Genomic DNA, 6,354 nt, shown 5'->3' with positions numbered 1-6,354 from the left:
CATGGCTGCTCGGGCTCCATTTTAAAGTGGCTCCGTTTATATTATTTTTTACAACTTAATAAGTATAAGCAAATGCCCCACCTCCAAAGGGACTTGCATCTCAATGCAATGTACTTTTTAAAGGAAGGAAATACTTTGGTAGGCTTCCTGGCATTGTTAAAAACAACACTCAAAAGCATCGAGCTGGACCTTGTAATAAGACTTGAGAAAGCAATCCTGAGCATCTTCAGCCTGGAAGACTCTTTTTTTTTTTAAGAAAAAAATTCTTGATCACTATACACAAAAATCAAGTCCAGCTGTATTGTAAATTTAAAAATAAAAGGCAAAACAAAAAAGCTTGTAGAAGACAACAGAAGAACATCTTCATGACCTCAGAGTTAGGAAAGATTTCTTTTCCTTTTCAATTTTATTTTATTTTATTAATTGATTAATTTATTTTGTGTTTTTTACTTTTATTTTTCAGTTACAGTTTACATTCAATACTATTTGTATTAGGGAAAGATTTCTTAAACCGGATGCAGAAAGCACTAACCATAGGGAAAGTATTGATAACTTAAGTGTTTTCTGAGCTCTGCCATCACTAAGCCAGTCTGTTACTCCTCTCTTATCTTCACCGCCCCCTCCCACCCTCACTCCACCTCCACAGTGTGGCTTCCGCTGTCTCCATTGTCTTTACCCCAAATCTCTAAACTCCTGTTTTATGCAAAGCACAGGGTTACTACTTCAGGATGAGTCCCTTACCTATGGAAGTGTACTTTGTATCCAGTGTTTCCTGAGATGTGCTGCCTTTTGGCTGCTTTGCTATGCTTGCTGCCTTTTAATTGCACAAATTCTCTCCCCATGTTCCCCAAGTCCTATAGGTCTTGCTGTGTGCGGGGATATAGGTGTCCCACTTTAGAATAAATCCCGTACTTAGACAAAGTGCACTGCTCTTATCTGGAATGTGAAAGCCTAGGGCAGCTCACTATTTACCCTGCATGCCTGTCCCCTGCAGCTTCCACGAGAATTCTCACTGCTTTGGGAAGGCCCCACACTTTGCTTGGGGCTGAGGATACGGGTCTCTGAGTTTTGCTGAAAATGCTTTTGTGAGATCACCAGAACAGTGAAAGCGCTGTCTCTCATAGCCAGTTCGTATGCTCGTACTCTTTAAAAGGAATGAATATTGATTTTTATCAAATGCCTTACAAACCCTACTGATGTGATCAAGTATTTTTTTTTTAATTTGCTGAGTACTGACTTCGGTGAAGAGATTTCCTGATGTTGAACCACTTTTGCATTTCTGGACTAGACCCTACTGAGTCATACACAATATTTTATTCTTTTGTTATATTGCTGGAGGCCACTCGCTTATCTTTTCTTTAGAAAATTTGTACTTTTATTCAAAAGTGAGAGTTGCCCATAGGTTTTGTTCTGTACTCTCTTTAGCGGGTTTAGATATTAGGTTTATTGTTGGCTTTATGGAAGAGCAAAGGTCAAGATGAGGTAACACCCTTGAAGGAGATGAAGGCTTGTTCTTTGCTAGGGGCTTGCCTAGCAAAGAACAAGCCTTACTACAAAGCTATGATAATTAACAAAGACTTACATTAGTACAAGGGTAGACAACCTGGCCAGTGTGATGAAACAGAGAGCCCTAAACAGACTTCTCAAAGACAAGACATTCCTTTAACATGTGACACAGGTGGCAGGTCAGGGAAGAAGGACGGAATTAGTCAACAAGTGGAGAAGGAAATATCCAGTAGGCACTCCTTAGTCACAGGGGATACGTTCCAAGACCCCCAGTGGATGCCTGAGCCTGTGGATAGTACTGAAGGGTCTTTTATATATTGCTAGTGGGAGTGTAAATTGGTAGGACCACTTTGGGGAAAAATTAGGCCTCACCTGTGAAGTTGAGCATGTGCATATCTTTGACTCTTGGGCACAAATGCAAGAGGAACTTCCATATGTTGCACTGGGAGGCATGCACGCAAAAGTTCATAGTAACAAACTGGAATCAACTGAAATGCCCTTCATGGAAATGACATCATGGGGGGGGGGAAATCTTAGTTATAGCCTGGCCAGCGTGGCTCAGTGGTTGGATCCAGTCCGGTCAGGGCACATGCCTGGGTTGTGGGCTTGATCCCTAGTGGGTGGCGTGTAGGAGGCAATCGATCAATGACTCTCTCATCATTGATATTTTTATCTCTCTCTCTCCCTTCCTCTCTCTGAAATCAATAAAGACATATTTTTTAAAAATCTTAGTTATATAATGTTGAGAGAAAAGCAAGTCCCAGAAGACTACAGACAGGATACTTTTTGCATAAAGTTAAAAATATGCTAAACTGAAAACATACAACTTTAGGCATACATAAATATATAATAAATCTATATAAAAAGGGGGGAAGCAACCCAAGTGTGCATTGACAGATGGCTGAATAAACAAATATGGCCTGTTCATACAATGGAATACTATTGAGCCATAAAAAGGAATAAAATTCTGACACATGTTACAACATGAATGAACCTTGAAAACCTTATGCTAGGTGAAATAAGCCTGTCATAAAATTACAAATATTATACAATTTCACTTATGGGAAATATCTAGAATGGGCAAATTCATAGACAGAAAGTAGACAGAGGTTACCTGGGCCCGAGGGACGAGAATGGGGAACTATTGCTTAATGGGTACAGAGTTTCTGTTTGGGATGATTAAAGGGTTTTGGAAATAGTGGCGATGGTTGAACATTGTGAATGTAACTAATGCCTCTGAATTGTACTCAAAAATGGTTAAAACAGCAGATTTTGTATTATACATATTCTATCACAAATTTTAAAAGCAAGAGAATGATAAATCCAAATGCAGGCTATTTGGTCACTGTGGAGTGTGGGGGAAGTGGAGACTCAGGATAGTATTTGTAAGTTATTAGTAATCATCCTATGCCAGGGTTGGGTTGTGGCTTCACAGGTGTTAATGAACTTATTTTAAAAATAAACAAAATGAAAGCAGGCCTTGAACGGACTAATTTGATGGATAGTGAGTAATTCGATTTTGTGCATCTGAATTGAAAAAAAACAACAAAAAAACGCACTAGAAAGCAAATACCCATGATCTCATGAGTCAGGGCACATTCTCACATAGAACATGAGAAGCCTCCTGGGCCTCCCATTTGCTTCCTGCCTGCCATCAACAGGGTTTCTTTTCAGTTATGCAAAATGGAATAGCAGAAATAGACCCCTACAAATACTGTCAACTTATCTCAATGGAGAAAGGATAATCTTGTTCAACAAATGGTGCTGGAACAACTGGACATCCATATGCAAAAAAATGAATCTAGACAGACCTTATATCCTTTATAAAAAATTAACTCAAAATGGATAGTAGGCCTAAATGTAAAATGTAAAACTATAAAATCCTAGAACATGATGACCCAGGGGAAAATCTAGGTGACCTTGGGTTTGGTGATGACTTCTTTGGATATAACACCAAAGGCACAATCCATGGAAAATGGAATAGCATACACAAGGCTTAGAGCCACATTAGGAGTGGGCAACTTTGCCACTCTGGGATGACAGAGAACGAAGAGTCAAGCTTCCCCAGAGAAGAGAAGCTGGACAGAGTTTCCGGGTCATGGTCTGGCCTCAGAGTCTATGGGAGTTCCATTGTGGGGGAGCTAGTGGACAAGGTCACAAACAAGTACTGGGAAACAGGGCTCCCCAATTGGGCATCTGGTAGAGCTGGAATGGAGACCAGAGACCTCACATCCAGTGGGAAAATAGGAGCATGGGCTCCTGGCCTCTTTGTAGCAATCAAGGGTGGGTTGGAGTAGAACCCTTTTTTGGAGTAACCTGGTGCCCTCAGCAGATCCAGGCTTCAGGGAATCATAACAGGACCAGTTCAGAAAAGAACCTGGGCCAAGCTCAGCTTGGCATTTGGTCTTCAGATTAAAGAATGTTACAATGGTCACAGTGATCATGGTGGTGACAACTCTCACAGTGTCTGTCTCTTGAGCACCCTGTTCTGCTCCAGACAGGCTGCACACCACACCTGTTACCCTCCTGCCATACTGGGATGTCCCTCCACCCTCTTCCTTATTGATGAGCTCAGATCAAAGTAGTTGCCCCTGGATCAACTGTTTCTGATCTTCCTTCCCACACTCTCAGAAAGCTTCATATTTGTTAGGGTTTTCTGATCAAAGGAAGAAACCGACGCTAACTTAAGTGAAAAGATCTATTTATTTGGCACAGTTCTGGATAGATCACCAACTTGGTGGAATGTCTGATCAAACAGGCCTTGGGATGCACAGGTATGACCTGTTAAGTTCTGGCCAGCAGTGCAAGCTGCTCTGTGGCTTGAGCCATGATGCAACCACAATCAATCAACCAAAGGTGCAAGGGAAGGATCTGTCCATGGTAGACAATTATGCTGTGCTGAGTCTGTGGGAAGCCTCAATAGAAGGATCCCAGCACAGACTCATAAAGGTTGGGAGCAAGGCCATATCTTCTATGGCAGAGCTACTCACCACTCAGAACATAGCTGCTACCACGCTATTGGGTTGTGGTACAGACTTAGAGCCTGACCATGGACATCAAGTGCCTATGTGACTGGAGCTGCCTGTCACGAGCTGAGTACCAGCAGATCCACCAAGTCATGTGGCCAAGCAAGCAGAACAGCAATCCAGTGGAGATGGCACCTTCAGGGCCAGGCCCAACTGGGGACAGATCCTTAAGTCAGGTATATGGACAGGTTGTCCAGACCCCAGATCCCTTGCCTCCATCACACTGGTATTTCTCAGCTCACACCTATAGACTCATGGCAGGATTTTCCCTATGGCTGACAGAGCTGGTTCATAGATGGTCATCTCATTATATTGGTAAGAACAGACTGCTGCCTCACTACAGTCCCACTCAGGGAAGAGGTCGTGTAAAGACCAAGGTAAAAATTAGTGATGCAGCTATAAACCAAGGAACAACAAAGTTTGCTGGGAGTCCCCAAGACACTAGGAAGAGACAAAGAAGGACCCTCCCTTAGAGCCCTAAGAGGAAGCACAGCTCTGCCAACACCTTCATTTTGTACTTGGAGCCTTCAGAACTGTAAGGGAATACATTTCTGCTGTTTTAAGCCACCAGGTTTGAGGTCCTTTGTGGTATGGCAGTCCCCTCTTCAGGTCTGGGACAGACAATTCTGAGATGCACTCTATTTGGCTCCTAATAAGATCAAGTCCCAGCAGCTCCCAGTGTCCACCAACTTGAGAGTGCAACCTGGCTTTCATCCTGAGATCACTTTCCAACACAAGCAATCTGCCCACCAGCCCTTGTCTGAAGGTCTGCTTTTGGGGACACTCACATCCCTTCTCCAGATTCCTATAAATCAGGAGTCAGGGAGGAAAGAAGAGCTTCGGAAGGGCCTTCCCCCCACCCCGGAGGTCTAATTGCCCTGTGTGGTTAATGATTTTGTCACTTGCCAAAGCCTGGAAATAAAGCATGCTGCCAGGGGCTTGGGCTCAGCAGCTCTCCCCTGGCACCCCATGGGAACGTGGTCTTCAACCCGATGCGCTTTCAGGCAAAGGCCTTCTCTCTCTCTCTGCTTGTCCGAGAAGAAAGGACAGGTTGTGGGAGAGAAGAGGAAGAGATGGAGGGAACGTTAAAGCGCTGTGCCTGAGTGCACACTGGGGATTAGAGACACAGGTAGGTAGGCAGCAGACCCAGGAGGGCAGGGCCAGTCCTGTCCTCACGCGAGGGCTCCAGGGCATCCAAGCCGCTTGGCAGGCTCTCCCCAGAATCCACGCCACCTCAAGCTTTTTTCCTTTTTATTCTTTAAAAAAAAATTAACAACGATGTCTATTTCAACGACAGAGAAGGAAAAGCCGAGTTAAAGGAGAGAAGCCGACATGAAAGGGAAACCGGAGGGAGGGGTAGAGGCATTCGGGCTGCTGCGTAAAGGACCTGGCAAAGGGGCTGAAATCGCGTCCCCTCCGAGGCCCGGGGCTCTCAGAGGGATCCTGGGAGGCGCTCCTCCAAACAGGATCCCTGTCTTCCGAGCCGGCCCAGTGCTGGACGCCCCGGACCCGACGCCTGGGGTGGCGGAGAGCCATGGGTTCCCCCACCTTCAAGGCTCCCGTGCAGGCCCCGCCCCTGGCTTCCCGCGCCGGCTCTCAAGGCCTCCTGGAGATCTAGCTCCCACCCAGCCCCGCTCTCCTCCCCCGCGCGCGTGCTCCGGGTCCCCGCGCCCCTCCCCCGCCGCCGCCGCGGGCGCGCGCGCGTGTCGGTCGTCCGGGGAGGGAGCTGGAGATAGCTGGGCGGGCTGGGGACCGAAGAACGGGCGCCGGGAGCGCTGGGAGCGTGGCGGGGCGAGGCGGGAGCACGGGCGCGGGCCTGGCT

This window comes from Miniopterus natalensis, chromosome X, assembly GCF_054644295.1.
Source record: "Miniopterus natalensis isolate mMinNat1 chromosome X, mMinNat1.hap1, whole genome shotgun sequence".
NCBI lineage: Eukaryota > Metazoa > Chordata > Mammalia > Chiroptera > Miniopteridae > Miniopterus > Miniopterus natalensis.
This window is presented reverse-complemented; position numbering follows the sequence as displayed.